The 20,270-nt window shown below is 41.3% G+C and overlaps 1 pseudogene; it reads left to right on the top strand.

Moving 5' to 3' along the window:
• Positions 1-4,948: 4,948 nt before the first annotated feature.
• On the top strand, positions 4,949-20,117 carry LOC143666678 (eukaryotic translation initiation factor 3 subunit J pseudogene; annotated as a pseudogene).
• The last annotated feature ends 153 nt before the right edge of the window (positions 20,118-20,270 follow it).

The following is a 20,270-nucleotide window of genomic DNA, read 5'->3' as shown; positions in this document are numbered from 1 at the left end:
TCTCACGCTGCCTGACTTTAAGGCATATTATGAAGCCACAGTGGTCAAAACAGCATGATACTTGCATAAAGATAGATATATTGACCAATGGAATCAAATAGAGTGTTCAGATATAGACCCTCTCATCTATGGACATTTGATCTTTGATAAGGCAGTCAAGCCAACTCACCTGGGACAGAACAGTCTCTTCAATAAATGGTGCCTAGAGAACTGGATATCCATATGCAAAAGAATGAAAGAGGACCCGTATCTCACACCCTATACAAAAGTTAACTCAAAATGGATCAAAGATCTAAACATCAGGTCTAAGACCATAAAACAGTTAGAGGAAAATGTAGGGAAATATCTTATAAATCTTATAATTGGAGGTGGTTTTACAGACCTTACACCTAAAGCAAGGGCACTGAAGAAAGAAAGAAATAAATGGGAACTCCTCAAAATTAAACACTTTTGTGCATCAAAGAACTTCATCAAGAAAGTAGAAAGACAGCCTTCACAATGGGAGACAATATTTGGAAATGATATATCAGATAAAGGTCTAGTATCCAGAATTTATAAAGAGATTGTTCATCTCAACAACAAAAAGACAGCCAACCCAATTACAAAATGGGAAAAAGACTTGAACAGACACCTCTCAGAAGAGGAAATACTAATGGCCAAAAGGCACATGAAGAGATGTTCAATGTCTCTGGTCATTAGAGAAATGGAAATCAAAACCACAATGAGATATCATCTCAGACCCACCAGAATGGCCATTATCAACAAAACAGAAAATGACAAGTGCTGGAGAGGATGTGGAGAAAGAGGCACACTTATCCACTGTTGGTGGGAATATCTAATGGTGCAGCCACTGTGGAAGGCAGTTTGGCCGTTCCTCAAAAAGCTGAATATAGAATTTCCATATGACCCAGCAATACCATTGCTAGGTATCTACTCAGAGGACATAAGGGCAAAGACACAAACGGACATTTTCACACCAATGTTTATAGCAGCATTATTTACAATTGCAAGGAGATGGAAACAGCCAAAATGTCCATCAACAGACGAGTGGCTAAACAAACTGTGGTATATACATACGATGGAATATTATGCAGCTTTACGACAGAATAAACTTATGAAGTATGTAACAACATGGATGGACCTTGAGAACATTATGCTGAGTGAGACTAGCCAGAAACTAAAGGACAAATACTGTATGGTCTCATTGATGTGAACTGACATTAGTGAATAAACTTGGAATATTTTGTTCATAGCAGAGACCATCAGGAGATAGAAATAGGGCAAGATATTGGGTAATTGGAGCTGAAGGGATACAGACTGTGCAACAGGACTGGATGCAAAAACTCAGAAACAGGCAGCACAATACTACCTAACTGTAATATAATTATGTTAAAACACTGAATGAAGCTGCATGTGAGAATGATAGAGGGAGGAGGGCTGGGGGCATATTGAAATCAGAAAGATAGATGTTAAAGATCTAGATGGTGTAATCTAGGAATGCCTAGAGTGTATAATAACAGTGAAATGTACCAGGTACAATTTTAAAAATGTTTTTAAACATATAATCTTTTTTTTCTCCCTTATCGTTTTATTTCTTTTTCTGTTGTCTTTTTATTTCTTTTTCTAAATCGATGCAAATGTTCTAAGAAATGATGAATATGCAACTATGTGATGATATTAAGAATTACTGATTGTATATGTAGAATGGAATGATATCTTAATATTTTGTTTGTTAATTTTTTTAATTAATAAAAAAGTTAAAAAATGTTTTTGCATGAGGAAGAACAAAGGAATGTCATTATTGCAGGGTATTGAAAATAGATGGTAATTAATATTTTAAAATGTCACCTTCTGTGTGAGACTAAAGCAAAAAATGTTTCTCTGTTACAAAATTAATATTTTGACTTGTGCATTTCCTAATATAACTTATGTAGATAGTTTCACTGAACGCCATAAGTACTTGGAATCTCAGGTAGGACATGAGATTTTGTTGGTTTGTCCAGAGTGATTCGATCAGTGAGTGGAAAAGTATCTGCAAAGCCCCCTTCGGGGAGTGGTGAGAATGGGAAGAAATTCAACTTCCCCAAGTTGAATTCTTGATATTCTCACAAGCAGTGTGGACAACCACAGCTATAGGCAGAGCCCCCAGTCTTGGGGGTTGTTCATATGAAACTTAACCCCGCAAAGGATAGGTCAAGTCTACTTAAAGTTTAGGCCTAAGAGTCACCCCCAAGAGAGTCTCTTTTGTTGCTCAGATGTGGACTCTCTCTCCAGCCAACACAACGAGCAGTCTCACCACCCTACCCCTCTCTGCATGGGACATGACTCTCAGGGGTGTGGACCTTCCTGGCAACATGGGACAGAGATCTTGGAATGAATGGAGACGTAGCATCAAGGGATTGAGAAAAACCCTAGAATGAGCTGAGACTTAGCAGCAAGGGATTGAGAAAACCTTCTCGACCAAAGGGGGGAAGAGGGAAATGAGACAAAGTGTCAATGGCTGAGAGATTCCAAACAGAGTCGAGAGGTTATCCTGGAAGTTATTCTTATGTATCAAGTAGATATCATCTTATTATTCAAGTATTCTCCATTATTCTCCATGTAATGGAGAGGCTGGAGGGAACTGCCTGAAAATGTAGAGCTGCGTTCCAGTAGCCATGTTTCTTGATGATGATTGTATAATGATATAGCTTTCACAATATGACTGTGTGATTGTGAAAACCTTGTGTCTGATGCTCCTTTTATCTACCTTGTCAACAGATGAGTAGTATATATGGAATAAAAAATAATAGGGGGAACAAATGTTAAAATAAATTTAGTTTGAAATGCTAGTGATCAGTGAAAGCGAGGGGTAAGAGGTATGGAAAAAAAATTTTTTTTTCCTGTTTTTGTTTTATTTTTCTGTTGTCTTTTTATGTCTTTTCCTGAATTGATGCAAATGTGTGGGAAATGATCATGATGATGAATATGCAACTATGTGATGAGATTGTGAATTGCTGAGTGTATGTGTTGGGAATGTTTGTGCTTCTTGTAATTTAAAAAAAAGAAAAAGATTTCAAATAGAGTTGAGAGCTATTCTGGAGGCTACTTTTTTGCAAGCTTCAGCTGATATTACTAATTACCATTGTTTCCCAAACCCCAGCCAATGTTATTCCTGTTAACCCTAAAGAAATCCCAGGACAGATAAGTCCTGAAACCCAGAGGTGCCAGTCTCTCCAAGAACATAAACTAGTTCCATCCCCCGAGCCCATATTTTCAACACCTCTTTCCAACATGAAAAAAGTTAGAATGGGCATAACCCAAATATCTCTAAAGACTGGGAGAAGGATCAAAGGAGAGGGAGGAGTTATAGGATTTAACAAATGAATATGACTACTGAATCATTATATTGGTATTTCTTTTTAGTCTCAAGTGTCTTGGAGCAGCTAGAAGGAAAAACCTGAAATTGTGGAATTGTAAGCCATACAAAACTTTGAAATCTATTCTACAACTGCTGAGTCCAGCTCAGCAAAGGGTGAGATTGAATGGAAGGTGACACAGAACTTAAGAAAAAAACAACACAAGACAAGATTTAAAGATGGGAATGGGGACTCACAGTCTCAAGGACTGAGAGCTTCGACCCTGAGTTCCTCAGCCTATTTATTGAGAAGCTTCAAAACAGAAAGTATCTTTCAAAATTGTTAGTAAGTTGTTTTTCACCCAAACTGCCACATCAACATTATTCTCAGGCATACCGTACAAAGCTCAAATGTTTCCTTCTGCAAATAATCATGTGCTCGCCAGGACAGTGTTCCACCCTGGCAGGACCTGGTGTTCCAAGGTTCGCACCCTTAACTGCAATTATGGAAATATTTTGACTTTCGGGCATTTTCCCACATATAACTACTTGTTAAAATGTACTTTGAAATGTATCGCTTTTTTGTATATATGTTTTATTCCACAATAAAAAATGTTTTTAAAACACTGCAAAAAAAAAATGCACTGAGGTCTCACATGATCTACCCTCCCACCTGGCTTCCTACCTAGCCCTACAGCCCTCTTCAGTCTTACTCAGTACAGCTGTCAGCCTCCTTACTGTTCCTCCAAAAATGCCTGGCATTCTCCTTCCTCAGCATTTACGCAGTTGTCCCCTCTGCCTGGGTCGCTTTTCACTTAAGGCTCCCTCCCTCATAGCCTGTGAATTTTCCTACAAATACTACCATCTCAGTGGGGCCTTAGTTGGTCAGCCCATTTAAAATTGCAACCCCCAACGCTCCCTATCCTTTTCCCTGCTTTACTTTTCTCCCTGGCATTTAACATACCATTTTATAGATCTTTATTTGTTGTCCCTCCCAACCATAGAATGTAAAGCTCCACGTGGATGTGGATATTTGTCTCTGTCTTGTTTAGGAACGTGTCCTCAGCGACCTGGTACAGGAAGGCACCAACTTATTTAGTAAAGTAGTGAAGAAAACCTTATGTAAATGTTAGCTATTATTATTTAGGAGCATATATGAAAGTTGTGCCCTAACTTTCGCAAAACCCAAAATTCAAACACATTTGGAAAGGAAAGAAAAGTCAACTAAAAGTGAATTAGTTAAGTTGGGGCCCTATTACATAAACACACCCTCATAGGTGCTGGAATGTTGGGGTGTGTCATCTATGTGGCTAATCCTGGAAATACCGCCACATAGTGTTGTTCTGTTGATCCACTTTTTTCAGTCTGTATCTGCGGTTGTGATCTTAGTTCCGAAGTTTCCTTTTGCGTGGCAGAGACTGAGCCAGCTCCCCTGCCCCACCGCGCCGCGGGGCTGGCTCTCGCTCCGGGCACTGAGCGGCGGCGCGCGGGGCGGGGCTCCGGGGCCGCGGAGCTGGAGCGCGCCGGCTCTACAGTCCTGGCCGCCGCTCGCCCTGCCGGCTCACCATGGAAGGCCCCGCGCCCCGGCGGCGGCTGCGGCCGCTCGTAGCGATGGCCCTAGACCTAGTGCTGGCCCCGGGGACGCACCCAGTCCGGGCCGGGCAGACTCCGCGCCTTGCCCAGCGGGGCCCCCCGGCGCGGCTCTTCACGGAGGAGGAGCTGGCTCGCTACTGCCGGGAGGATGTACGCTGGGCGGCTCCGGGCCGGTCGTCGGGGCCCAGTGGCCCCGCCATGAGTGCGCGTGGGGGTGGCATGGGCGGAGCGACCCCCTGAAGGCCTCTCCCGGCAACCCGAGGCCTCGCGGGAGGCGCGGCCCCCTCCCAGAACCCAGGCTCTGCGCTGGGGCCTGAGGACTGCTGGGCTTCCTCCCTCCCAGGCCCAGGTGGCCTGAGGTTAAGGGCGAACCCTCACGAATCAGGCTCCCTCCTTTAACCTCACCACCGAGGAGGACATCTGCCCTGGAGCCCCCTTGAAACGTCTTTTCTCCAGTGCTCTGTGTATGAAGAACTTTTTTGTTTTCAGCCTTAACATCAATTGGGGTCATCACTTCTCCCTTTACGTGGGGGGTATGGAGATGGAAGGAGGGAAAGAAGCAATTAAAATGCCTGTTGTCTGGGTTAGGCGGGAATTGTGGCAGATCCAGGGTTTGTAATTGAGAAGTTGGGATCTAAGGGATGATCATGATTATTGAATCATTATATAGAAATTCCTTTTTACTTCCTGGTATATTAGAGAGACAGAAGGAAATAACTGAAATCTGAATTGTAATCCAGCTGCCTTGATCTCAGATAATTGTTGTACAGCCTTCATTTTGTACCCTTGTGATTGTAAAAACCTTGTGACTAACCTTCACTTGTACCCATTTATCCTGTTTTTCAACTTTAGATCTTGTAATCACTAAAGACAGCCTCTAATGTTTATTAATGAAGGGTCTTGGGTCAACCCAGAGCTAACCCGCTCCAAGTCCAAAGTTATGTTGATAACTGAGCAAAATGGGTCTGCCTAACATGGGCAGGAGCTTAGACTTTAAGTGACCTATATCTCGTTATAATACTAAAAATCACACCCATCATATTAAGGTCACTATGTCTGTAACTAAGCGTGTAATCAGTCTGCACGTACTCAATAATTAGATCCCTCTAATTACATCATCTGGAACCATTGTGCTCATTATCCTAAAACATGCCAGTCTTTTGATCCTGTGAAACTGTTACCAGACAAAGGCTGTGGATTCTTTTGTCCATGCTCTCAATAACCAATTCCCGAGACACTGAGTTTTTAAAGAGAGTAAAAGTTTATTAGTAAGACAGCAGATGGCCTAGTGGTCCAAAAACTGTCTTCCTGAACCACAGTAATTCTGTTAGTTTTATTAGAGAAAGAGATGGACAGTGTTTAGGATAATGGGCACAGTGGCCCCAGATGATGTAATTAGAGGGGAATCCAATTATTGAGCATGTGCAGATTGATTACATGCTTAGTCACAGAAACATATGTAAGAAAATAGCGGCCTTAATATGATGATGGGTGTGATTTTAGTATTATAATGAGGTGTAGTTCACTTATAGAGAATGTATGTAAGAAAATGGTGGAATGAGGTCTAAGTTAAGTGACTTGTGGGTTAAAGTCTAAGCTACTACACATGTCAGGTGGGCCCACTTTGGTTAGATCCAGTCTCAGTTATCAAGATAACTTTAGATTTGGGGTGGGTTAGTCCTGGGCTGACCCAAGACCTTTCATTAATAAACATTAGGGACTGTCTTTAGTGATTACAAAACTCTAAAACCGAAAGACACTGGATAACTGGATATGAATGAGGGTTACTCAGAAGGAGTTTTACAATCATTATCAGAGATCAGGGCAGCTGGATTACAATTTAGAGATATCTGGAATTTCCCTCTGTTTACTCCAATATACCAGAAAGTAAAAAGGAATAGCTAAATAATGATTCAGTAATCTAAATCATCTCTTAAATCATGATTTCTATGTTTCAAAACTATCCGACTGACTGCAATTCCGGGAGGCAGATTTTTGGGCTGGTAGGCCATCTGATCAGCTTTGTGCCATGTAATAAACTCTTTCTCTCTTTGAAACCTCAGCGTCTCAGGAATTGGTCATTTGAGCACATTGGGCAAAAGAATCTACCACTTTTGTCCAGTAGCGTGATGACACAAGCTTTCCCTATAGATTGGTTTCCTGCCCCTATATCCCAGGACTCCTCTGCAGTTGACTCTCCAAACTCAGTTTTCATGCCTCTGCCTTTGAGGTAAGTCCAGCTGAGTCAGTCTGGGTCAGGGCAGGGAGAGATGGGGAGATTGAAGGTTAGAGACAAAGACCTCTTCACACATCCGCTCTGTCAGTTGTCTGGAGGCACCCAGGAAACCTCTCAGAACCATTGTCCATTAAGTTGGTGGAACCCTGTCTAATGGCAGGTAGATGCTGCAGGAGACGGGCCTTAGAATGGGGTGGGGGCTGTTATATTGACGAGGTGGAGGGGACAGTTTGGTGGGGAAATCACAATACTGTAACATTTTGGAGTTGGCAGAAACCAACCTACTTTTACAGATGAAAAAAACAAGGCCTGCCACACTGTAATGGTAAGTCAGGGAAGGAGCCCTATGTTCTTTTTGTTAAAACCATTTAGCTTGGGCTCCCTAGCCCCTGAGTTAAGAGGACTTGAATGGATCAGGATGACAAGGGATACTCAGAAACCTAGTCCATAGGCAGTGATACCAGTTTGGGCATCATTTGCAAAGAGAGGTTGGCTAGAACCCTGAGTGGATGAGAACACAGAGGGAGAGAGATGTGACAGGATCATGCCTTTGTCATGGAATTTCAGTATCCTAGGTTCTTGGGCATGCCGCAATAAAGAATTCAGGAGCACAGCAACAGCATAGAGTGAGCAGGTAGAAACTTACTAGATATACACATAAGAGGACATACAGGCACTCTCGCAAGTAAAGAAAGATGGAAGGCAAGAGGCCCCAACATTGGGACTATCTGCCTTTGCTCACTCCTCTACTCTCCCCTCTTCCCAGGGCAGTGTCTGGTGGCAGATAGTGCATTCGGGTGGCTTGGCTGGTTTCACCCTTCTCTGTAGATGACTCACTCGAGTGGGGGTCCTTGGGGTTCAGGTGGGTCGGCTGCTACAGGTGTTACCCGTATATGGGCAGGCCCCAGGTAGGGTGTCTGTGGCTGACTGGGGCTCTCCTGGTCTTGATTAACCATCCTTATTCAAGGACTTCTTCGTGGTTTTCTCTCTTCCACCTCTCCCTGTTCTAGCCTTCCTCAACTTGATGTTAAAGTTACCTTCCTTTAGGGGTAGAGGAAAGAACAAGATGGTGCCGAGTCAGGGAACCTATGCAGAAAACCTATGCCTGACATAGGCCCAAGACTGCTTTCCTTAGAAAGGCCTGCTTGCAAGATCTGATAACAGACAAAGGTGGTGAGTTCTCTGCCCGATGGCTCACATGACCAATTCCTGGGACACCCGGGTTTTAAAGAGAGAAAGAGTTTATTGCTAGGCACAAAGCAGGACATCAGTGGGCCGATGGGCCCAAAACTGCATCCCTGAGTCTAGAGAGTTCAAGGTTTTTATGGCTTCAAACAGGAGGAAATGAATTTGTTACCATTCAAGAAACAGGCTGGAATAGCCATTACAACTGTGAGTGTCAGCAAGAACAATTTACACACATCAAGGAGTGAGACTGGGGCTGGAACCAGTTAATGGCTGACTCAGGTTCTTCCCTGAGCATTAATTAGGGCCTCTACCCTTATAAGTTACTTTGAGAAGAAATCAGGATAAAGGGAATAACAGCTCTTATAATCACAAAGGCATGAGATAAGGGCTTTCACAATCATTATCCATATCAGGGCAGCTGAATTATATTCAGAAATTTCTGGTATTTTTCTCTCTCTAACATAACAGAAAGAAAAAAGGAATATTTATATAATGATTCCATAGTCATTATCATCCCTTAAATCCTAGTTCTTGGTTACAGGGTTACAGGTTGGCCACGGCTAGCATTGGGATTTCTAAATGATAAGTGTGGCTTGCTTGGCCTAGGCCATTTATACAAACAATGTAGTTTTTGTCGAACACAGACTATACTAGGCAGAGAGTGACCTGACCAGCCCTTAGTAAAAGGCTTGGGTGCTGAATCTCTAATGTGCTTCCCTGGACAGAAGCACCAAACATATGCTGCTGCATTTTCAAGCGGCTCTGTGTAGCTCCACGTGAGGAGAGAGCAGAAGGAAGACTCACGTGGATCCATCCTGATTTCTAGGGAATCTCCAAATGTTGGGGTGGTGTTGGGGACCCTGGGCACAGAATCCAAGGGAAGAGAGAGCCCGTAATGGGGGGTGGAGCAGCCGGGTCACAGGCTGTTGGGTGAGGGCTAAGAAAAGATTCTTGTTTTTTTTGAAGTTGATTTATTGATACTTAACTAAGTTTGTATAATACTTTATACTTTGAGAGAAGTTTCCTCCAATAACAGGGACTGACACTGTAAGAGGTTGAGGGAAAGCAAAGAAAGTGAATGCATACTGCTCTTTTTAAGAAGTTTGGTCACTGAGCATTTCCTAATGCAACTTATATGGACAGGGTCATTGAACACCATAAGTACATGGAACCTTGAATAAGGCATGAGATTAGTAGGTTTGTCCAGGTTAGTGTGATGCCCTGAAAAAACCCAGAGTGACTTGAATAGTGAATAAAGAAGTATTTGCAAAGTCCTCTTGGGGGAATGGTGAGAAAGGGGGAAAATTCACCTTCCCCATTTGGAGAATTCCTGATATTCTCACAAGCAGCAGGCACAACCAAATCAATAGGCTGAGCCCTCAATCTTGGGGTTTGTTCATATGAAATTTATCCCTGCAAAGTATAGGCTAAGCCTATTTAAAATTAGGCCTAAGAGTCACCTCCAGAGAACCTCTTCTGTTGCTCAGAAGTGGCCTCTCTCTCTCAGCCAACACAGCAAGCAAACTCACTGTCCTCCCCCTCTCTACATGGGACCTGACTCCCAGGGGTGTGGACCTTCCTGGCAATGTGGGACAGAAATCCTACAATGAACTGGGACTCAGCATCAAAGGATTGAGAAAGCCTTCTCAACCAAACGGGGGAAGAGAGAAATGAGACAAAATAAAGTGTCAGTGGCTGAGAGATTTCAAACAGAGTTGAGAGGTTATCCTGGAAGTTATTCTTATGCATTATATAAATATCCCCTTTTAGTTTAAGGTGTATTAGAGAGGCTAGAGGAAAGTGCCTGAAACTGTAGAGATGTGTTCCAGTAGCCATGTTTCCTGAAGATGATTGTATAATGATAGAGCTTTCACAATGTGACTTTGTGATTGTGAAAACCTTGTGTCTGGTGCTTCTTTTACCTACCTTATGGACAGATGAGAAAAATAAAATAAGCATTAAAAATAATTAAGTAATAGGGGAACAAATGTTAAAATAAATTTAGTAGATTAAAATGCTAGTGATCAATGAAAGGGAGGGCTAAGGGGTGTGGTATGTACAAATTTATTTTGTTTTCTTTTTATTTCTTCTTCTGATTGATGCAAATGTTCTAAGAAATGATCATGATGATGAATATACAACTATGTGATTAAAAAAAGAATGTTCACATTGTATGTTGATTGGTTTTATTAATACAAATTTTTTAAAAAAAGAAGGTGTTCTAGTTTGGTAGCTGCCAGAATGCAACATACCAGAAACAGAATGGCTTTTAGAAAAGGGAATTTAATGAGTTGCTAGTTTACAGTTCTAAGGCTGAGAAAATGTCCTATTAAAACAAGTCCACAGACATGTCCAATCAAATGTATGCAGGGAAAGATACCTTGGTTTAAGAAGGCCAATGAAGTTCAGGGTCTCTCTCTCATCCGAGAAGGCACATGGCGAACACAGTCATGGTTTCTCCCTCAGCTGGAAGGGCACACGGTGAGCACAGCATCATCTGCTAGCTTTCTCTCCTGGCTTTCTGTTTCATGAAGCTTCCTGGGAAGTGTTTTCCTTCTTCATCTCCAAAGCGGTGGCTGATGGACTCTCTGCTTTGTGGTGCTGCAGCATTCTCTGCTCTCTCTGAATTTTCCACTCTCCAAAGTGCTTCCTCTTTTATAGGACTTCAGAAACTAATCAAGACCCACCCAAATGCATGGAGACATACCTCTACCTAATCCAGCTTAACAACCACACTTGATTAAATCACATCTCCAGGGAGATGATCTAATTACAGTTTCAAACACACAATACTGAATAGGGATTAGAAGAAACAGCTGCCTTTACAAATGGAATTAGGATTAAAACATGGCTTTTCTAGGGTAAATACATAATTTCAAACCAGCACAGAAGGTGACAAAAAAATTCTACCACCACCCCCTCCCACCTTCAATCCCCCCATCCCCATGCTTCCTTGAGAGCTATTTGGCAAAAAGTTTGAAGAGCTTTAATGACAGCTAGTCTCTGACATTGGACCTTTCTAGGAATTTGTCCAAAGAGAATGATCAGATTCACTGAAGAAAGATTAATATTTTTGCTGAGAAATAATCTAAATGCCCAATAATGGAGAAGTGATAAATAAACTGCTTTCAGCCATGCAGTATAATACATGCAGCCATGATAAAGCAGGTCATACAATATTTGATAGGCTGGGAAATGTTCAAAATAAAATTTTTTAAAGATAAAAAGCATTTTGTGATCCTAATTATCTAAAGAAAAATAATGCATGGAAAAAAGCAGCTGAGGATATGGGAGGTAGAGCTAACTGATCTACATTTATGTCTTTAAAATAGGAATGGAGGGAAGGGGGTGGGCATCTATTACATTATCTCCTGTACATTTTGGTATGTTTGAAATATTTCTTAAATACTGTAAGGAAATAATGCCAAAATGTTAACAGTTGCAGGTTCTTCTGGATGGTGAGGTAAATTGCTGGGGCTTTTTTCTGCTTTTTTAATCCTTTCATGTCCTATCAGTTTTCCTTTACCAAGCTCATTCTTTGTCAGGCACTTGCTATGCAGTTTTCATTCCATGAGATTGACAGTGAACAGTGCAGGCCTTGCAGTCGGCCAGCCTGTGTTCCTGTTTACTTCCGTCACTTTCTTAGAGGCTGTTTGACCTTGCAGTGATGACTTATCTTCCCCCAGCCACAATTACCTGATCTGTAAATTAGAGGTCTGTTGAGTCATCCTTATAAAGTACCTGGCACATAGTAAGTCCTCAGCAAATATTAACTACTGTTGTGGTACAGCCATGACAATGTATAGGTAGAGTTCATTGTTATTCACAGCTGAGGAAAATGAGGCACAGGCAAGGAGAGATTATGACATATCCAAGGTCTCTTACCTAGGAACTTGTCCAGCAGAGATCCAAACCCAGACAATTCAAACAAAGTACAGGAGGTGTATTAAATTGTTAATAGTGACTAATGGATGGAAAAATAAAATGTGGTATTCCATACAATGGAATATTATTTGACAATCAAAAGAAATGAAGTACAGATACATACTACAACATAGATGACCCTCAAAAACATGCTAAGTGAAAGAAGCCAGCCCAAAATACCACAGATTGTATGATTCCATTTATGTGAAGTCTGTAATAGGCAATTTCATAGAGACAGAAAGTAGAATTAGTATTTATCACGGGCTGGGGAGGGTGCGGGGAGTGGGAAAGCAACAGTTAATAGGTATGGGGTTTCTTTTGGGGGGATGAAAATATTCTAAAAGTGATCATGGTGATGGTTGTACCTGGTGAATATACCAAAAAACATTGTTGGGCAGGCCACAGTGGCTCAGCAGGCAGAGACCCAACCCTGTGCTGGCCCATGTTAAAAATATTAAAAAAAGGAAAAATAAAAACATTGTAGGGTACTTTTTTTAAAGGATGAATTTTATGATATGTGAATTATGTCTCATTTTTTCAAAAAAAAATTTTTTTAAGGAAGAGGAAAGAACACTAGAAAAAAAATCTGAGTTGGTGGAATGGCCCCATGACAAACTCTGAGATCTGTTCTGAACTACTTGTTGAAGTGTGCTTTAAAAATTATTGCTTTTTTCTTTCTTTGGTTTGCAGGTAAGTTTCTGTTATAATAAAAAGAAACATTTTTTAAAAATGTAAACCTGACTTTGTCACACTGCAGATTTATCCCTGGTGGTCCTAGACTGAGGGGGCCAAGATACCCGTAAGACTTTTAAAAATCCCCAGTCCTAGTCCTCATGACCAACTAGGAGGAAGGGTTGGATATTAGTTTCCTAGGGATGTGTAACAAAGTACCCACCAACTGGGTAGCTTAAAACAGCCGAAATTTATTCTTTCACAATTCTGAAGATCTGAAGTCTGAAATAAGGTGTCAGCAGCCCCACGTTCTCTCTGAAGACTCTAGGAAAAAATCCCTTCCTGCCTCTTCCTAGCTTTTAATGGCTTGCCAGCGATGTTAGCATTCCTTGGCCTAGAGACACAGGGTTTCAATCTCTGCCTCCACCATCACATGGCCTTCTTATGAGAAGATCAGTCATTGGATTTAAAGTCTATGCTAATTCAGCATGAGCTCATTTAACGTTACTAATTACATCTGTAAAGATTCTGATTTCCAAATAATGTCACATTCTGGGGCTCCTGGTGGATCTGAGTTTTGGGGTGGTGATGGGGTGTCATTGCTCAATGTAGCACAGGTTGTGTGCCCTGGCTGTCTCGTCCCTAAATGAGAAGGTAACTAAGGCACAGAATGAATGTTAACTCCTGGAGCTCGGCAGGTAGGGAGTAGATTTCTCTCTGAATTCTCCTGGACTGTAATGTGAGCAGAGGAACAGATCTGATGTGGGAGGGGCCAGGTTCCTTTCTAGCTCCTTCCAGCTTCTGTCTTTGAAGAAGTGGTAGGAGTCATAGCTAGCTGGACATGGGTATTTCTAGTCCAGCGACTCCTCTTCTCCCCCCCAGACCTGTCCACAGGGTACTCTGCCATTTGATGAAGGAACACAAATAAGAAAGTGGTGGCCCTGGGGCTCCCAACTGCTGGACCCCAGGTGGGATGAAAGTCTTCCCTTTCTTAAATCAGCTCTGCTATTCTCAGAAGGCAGACATGTGCCCTACCCTCACCCTGAGTCACTAACCCAGGATGGTCCTGGTGTTTTCCACCTTCTTAGACAAAAGAACTTCCCTTAATGCTCAAGCCCTTTCTTTCCAGCCACACCACTGCTGTCCCTGAACACTCTTGGGCTTTCGTGCTGCCAGGCTTGTACCTTTCCAGAAATCTCTGAACTCATCAATGAAGTTCCTTTTCTTTATAAGGCCATCCCAACTCACTTGAGCCCAGTGATCACCCTTCTTTAACTTTATGTAACAATTACTACCCACCTGCTGGACTTTGGAAAGGCTTTTCGGAAGAGGGTGTATAATCCCCAACCCTTCTTCTCACTCTCAGAATAAGAGGTTTTGTAAGTAGGGTCAGGTAATCTTGTTCTTGCAGGAGCTACTCCATAGGAGTTCCTTCCAGCTGGCAACAGTCACACAGCACAGGCACAGCTTAGCCTTCTTAGTCCCAGATCTGGGTGTCAGCATTGATGCTCCCTCCTGGAATATTTCAGGAAAGTCTACCCCAAAGGGATTCAGCATACCCATTTGTTCTGGTGATCTACTACTTTATAACAAACCATCCCCAATCTTAGTGGCTTAAAATAACAAATCATTGAGCTTGTTTAGGAATATGCAAATTGGGTAGGACTGAGCCTGGAGATGGACCACTCACTGCTGTTCCACCTGGCACCAGCAGGGAGAGCTTGACTAGGGGCTGGATACCTCAGTCTCAAAGCTGAGAAGCTGGTGCTGGTTACTGGCTGGAACTCAAATAGAGGCTGCGTGCCAGGAGCCTGGCTACCCTCCTGTGGGAGCCTCTCCACAGGAACTTGGGCTTCGTCCCAGCAGAGTTCTAAGAGAATCTGACCTCGACAGTTACATAGCATCACTATCACACTCTTTTGGTCCAGCCAAAAGACCCAAAGTCCAGGTTCAAGGAGAGGAAATAAAGACCCCACCACTTGAGGGGTGGAGTGTCAAGATCATATTCTAAGAAGAACACGTGGATTGGAGATATGGAAACTATAACCAGCCCTAGAACCAAGCTAAGAATGCCTGGTGCTTGGTAAAACCAACTTTTTTCTTTCTTCTGCTTATGACTTCCCCACAGCGGCAAGCCCGTGCTAAGAAAACTTTCCTTGGGCTGTGCTGTTTATCTCTTCTTGAGTAGGGATAAGCCTAAATATAGCTCACATTTTCCTCTTCTTGTATCAGAGTTCTCCAGAGAAACAGAACCAACAGGAGGAGTATATAAATATACATAAAAATATATTTTAAGGAATTAGCTAATGTAATTATGAGGGTTGGAAAATCAGAAAATTGTTAGGCAGATTGATAGGTTAGAAACTCAGGCAGGAGTTGATGCTGCAGTCTTGAAGCAGAGTTTCTTCTTTGGGAAACCTCAGCACTGGCCCTTAAGGACTTCAGCTGATTGGATGAGGCCCACCTGCATTATCAAAGGTATTTGGCTTTCATGCACTAGAGTAACTTTCCAGAAACCTACAACCTCCAGATGGGGCCCTGGTCCAGGTAAGCCTGAAACCTAGAGGGCCCAGTCACTCCAGAACATAAGATAGTTCCATCTCCCTATCCCATATTAGTGACAGACCCTTCCAATATGAAACATTTAGAATAGTCATAGCCCAAACACCCAAAAAAGGGAGTGATAGAAAGATCAAAGGTGATGTGGAGTTATACAGTGAAGATGGACTTAACAAATGAATATGAATGCTGAGTCATTAAATTGATATCTCTTTTAGTCTCCAGTATTTTAGAGCAGGTAGAAGTGAAAACCTAAAATTTTGCAATTGTAACCCATGTCAAACTCTGAAATATGTTCTACAACTAATTGTGGTGCTGTGCTTTGAAATTTATTGCTTTTTTGTATATATGTTATTTTTCACAAAAAAAGGAAGGAAAAAGAGTCAATTGTGATGATAAAAAAAAATTTAAGCCTTCTAGCCTCCTATATTCTGGAGCAGCTAGAAGAAAAAAAAATCTGAGAGGATCATACTGTAGCCCATGACAAACTCTGGTGTCTGTCCTGAAGTTTCTTTTTGAAAGTGCCTTGAAAACTATTGCTTTTTTATTTCTTTGCTTTGCATATATGCTATACTATACAATAAGAAAGTTTAAAAAAAAAAAAAAAAGGTAATCAGCTTTACTTAAAGTCAACCGAGGGCGGGGTGATGGTGGCTCAGTGGCAGGATCCTCACCTGCCATGCTGGAGACCCGAACTGCCATGCCAGAGACCCGGGTTCATTTCACCAGTGCCTGCCCATGCAAAAATAAATAAATAAATAAAGTCAACTGATTGTAGATGTTAACCACATTTATGAAATATCATTCACAGCAAACCTACATTAGAGTTTGATCAAGTCACTGGGTATTTCAGCCTAGCCAAGTGGTCACACAAAAGTAACCACACACCTGTGAACTCTGAAATCTCAATATAAATACAAACATCCCATATTTCAAAATCTCTGCTCGTTTACCAACCATCCAAACCATCCTCTAGTGTGTGTTGGCTGTTTCAATTGGCCAAATCATAAATATTGCTTTTTTTCCCACATATCTATCCATTATAGTCATTTTTCTCCTAAATACAATTATTTGGGATTAATGTATTCTGCCATTCTCTTATTTCCTAATTATTTGATTTCTGCTTTCAACTTGATTCCCTTTCTACTGTTTTTTTCTTAAGATCACCTTTTGGTTCTTTTTTTCCAAGGACGTTTGAAATTGGCTCCTTAGGTTCAATGTGTTATTGTGAACCCAAAGTTCTCAGATTTCAACATCTGGGTTCTTTATAATATAACAGACTGCCTTAACTCTATTCAACACTGCAGTTCAACAATCCATCCTCCACATGGGACAGTTTGCTGTTTATGGAAAAACTTGTTATACGAACCCATTCACTCATGCCCACTGTTTATTTTGTTATCTGTCTGTGCAAAGCACTGGAATAGATGCTGTTTGGAAACCAAAATGAAAGATTCTGGGTCCTTCTCCATCCAGAGAGTGTACAGTGTAGTTGATGAGGCAAATGTCTGTTTAAACTATGGGCAAAACAGGCAGGTTGGGTTGTAAGCTGTAACAATTGCAAGCAATGTACTTGTGGAGCACCAAGGAATTGTGAATTCTTACTAGAAGCACTGAGGTTTTCTGGAGGAGGTGTAATCTCAACCAGGTTCTTAAGGATAAGTGTGTAGCATTTTGACATGCAATAGATAAAGAGCAGTTCAAGCAAGATAAGGTTACTTCCCTACTGCTGCTGTAACAAATCACCACAAACTCAAGAGGCTTAAAACAACATGAACGTATTATCATAACAATTCTGTAAAGCAGATGGCCAAAATGAGTTTCATAGGGCTGAAATCAAGATGTCATCAGATCAAATAGCGGCTAGTGGTCATTCTGGAGGTTACTCTTATGGAAACTTTAGCCAGATATTGCAAACACCCACAATATGCCAAGCCTCAATCAATGGTATTCCTGAAAACCCTATCAAGTGCTCTGAGCTCTATCTAAGTCCCTATAAAGGTTTATCTTAGTAAGTCTATGTTTTTCAGAAACTTAAGGCTTCCAGATTAATCCTATGCCAGATAAACCCTGAAACCCAGAGGTACCAGTCTCTCCAATAACATCAGCCACTTTCATTCCACTACCCCATAAGGTCAACACCCCTCTCCAGCATGAAGTTAAAATGGTCATTGTTCAGATATCGCTTAAGACTGAGGGAATGATCAAATGAGAGGGAGGAGGTGTCACTGAGAAATTAGGATTTAATAAATGACTGTGACTACTGACTTATATAGATACTTCTTTTTAGTGTCTAGGATTTTAGAAGAGCCAGAAGAAAATACCAGAAGTTACTGAACTATAATCCACTAGGCCTGGTCTTTGATAATGATTGTATAAATATTCAGAGAAAAATAATAATCAGTTGCCTATGTTTGTATGGATCTACTTCTGTATGTCTGTCTGAAACACTACACTGTCTTAGTTTATGTACCGCTACTGTAAGTCTTAAAATTGGGTAGAGCACAACACTAGTGGTCAATAAAAGGGGGGTAGGGGTATGAGATGTTTTGGGTTTTCTTGATTCTTTTTATTTTTTTTCTGGAGTGATACAAATGTTCTAAAAATGATCATGGTGATAAATGCACAACTATGTGATGATACTGTGAACCACTGATTGTATAGTTTGGCTGGACGGTAATGGTGTGTGAATATATCTCAATAAAATTACAATAAAAGTTAAAATAAATTTTAAAAAATATGTGGGGCTTACCTCGGCCCCTGCTAACTTGGTGGTCGCTCTTCCCCTCAGGCTGGCTCACACCCTACTTGAGACAGCGGCGGCAGGAGACTCCGACTCCTGGGACGTGGACACGTTCCCAGTGGACAACCAGCTGCGGAATATGCCAGGTGGCGGCAGCTCCGCAGGCGGGACCGCTGGGATAGGCGAGGACTAAGACCGGAGGTCAAGGATAACTGGGATGACGATGATGAAAAAAAAAGAGGAAGCAGAAGTAAAACCAGAAGTAAAAGTTTCAGAGAAGAAAAAAATAGTAGAGATCAAAGAGAAAGAAGGGCAACAGAAAAAAAAGACAAGAAGAGATTAAAAAAAAAGAAAAAAGAGGTCAGAAGAACCCGAAGCACCTGAAGTGCTAACACCAGAAGAACAACGAGCAGATAAGCTGCAGCTAAAGAACTTGCAGGAAGAGTGAGACCTCACATTAGCGAAAGAAACTTCTGGTGTTAATAATATAGTTTATGGAACAGATGCTATGAGCCCATCTTCAGGGGATGATTTCACAAAGTTTGGAAAGTTACTAAAAGATAAAATTACACAATACGAAAAATCACTATATCATGCCAGTTTTTTTTGGAAGCCTTAGTTAAAGATGTCTATATTTCATTGGAAATTGATGATTTGAAAAAGATTACAAATGCATTGACTGTGCTTTGCAGTGAAAAACAGAAGCAAGAAAAGCCAAGCCAAGCCAAAAAGAAGAAAGTTGTGGTTCCTGGGGGGAGGGGGAGGTTAAAGGCCACCATGAAAGATGATCTGGCAGACTATGGTACTTATGATGGAGAATATGTACAAGACTATGAAGACTTCATGTGACATTTCATCTTCTCCTGGTGTCTTCTTTCTGTTGCCCACAATCCCTTCAACATGTAGCACAACTTCCTTTCCTTTCAGTTCTGCCAAATGCTGCAATCAGAAGTGCAGTATCTTTGTGCTGGTTATTGAACCCCTTGATACTTAGGTGCTAGTGTGCACATGAAGGAACTTGGATCTTGCCAAGGGGTTAAAAGCAGGAACTTCAGTTGCTACTAAATCATAGTAAAAAAAAAATTTTTTTTTCTTAATAATGTTGTCATTGTTGCTATCTGATTCCATAGCGGCAGTCACTAACTTGGAAACAAAGGTTGCAACATGACAAAAAAATTGTGTAGTATTTACCAGCACCATTCAGTAACACAGCCTTAACCATACCTCCTTGAACTACTTCATAACTTGTCAAGAAAAGCAGTTTGCAGCAAGGGCATGTGGTGTACACCTAGCATTAAAATTGCTTTGTCTTAAAGTTGAGCATGAGGATATTAAAAATATATTGTGAAGAAGACTGCTTATCTCAGAGTAAAGATCCTGAAAAGCCACTACCAGTTCGATATTTAAAAATTAAATGACCAAAACCTTCTAGACTGAAGCTAAAGAAGGTGAACCTCTCCCTTATGGCATTACAAGTTGTGGAATCTCTATCTAGTTTATATTTATCAGAATCTTTCTACTGATGGAGGGCTTCAGATGGAGGAGGAAAACTCCACCTGTTTCAATTGCCTGATTTAAGTATCTGAGAAACAAATCTCCTTTGTTCTCCTAGGCTGCGGTGAAACAACTTTAACAGGGTTTTGGCATTTCTTTTCCTTTATAAAACATGCTCAGCAAACCGGACCAGTTAACTAAAGTTTGGTAAATTGTTATGTTAACAATTATGACATCTGCAGTGTTTTATGAAGCAACTAATTTAATAAAATCACTATTGTGAGGACTTAAAAAAAGAAAATATGTCATCAGAGCTGCATTCCTTCTGGAAGCTCCAGGGGAGAATTCATTTCCTTGCTGTTTCCAGCTTATAGAGGCTACCTGCATTTCTTGATTCATGACCCCTTCCTCCATCTTCAAAGGGCATCACTTTAACATCTGCTTTCCTCTTTTCTCTGATTTTGACCCTCTTGCCTCTCTCTCATAAGGATAATCCCAGATATGTAAGCATAGTCTTGATAATC

The sequence above is a fragment of the Tamandua tetradactyla genome, chromosome 23 (assembly GCF_023851605.1).
Source record: "Tamandua tetradactyla isolate mTamTet1 chromosome 23, mTamTet1.pri, whole genome shotgun sequence".
In the NCBI taxonomy this organism is placed as follows: domain Eukaryota; kingdom Metazoa; phylum Chordata; class Mammalia; order Pilosa; family Myrmecophagidae; genus Tamandua; species Tamandua tetradactyla.
This window is presented reverse-complemented; position numbering and strand designations above follow the sequence as displayed.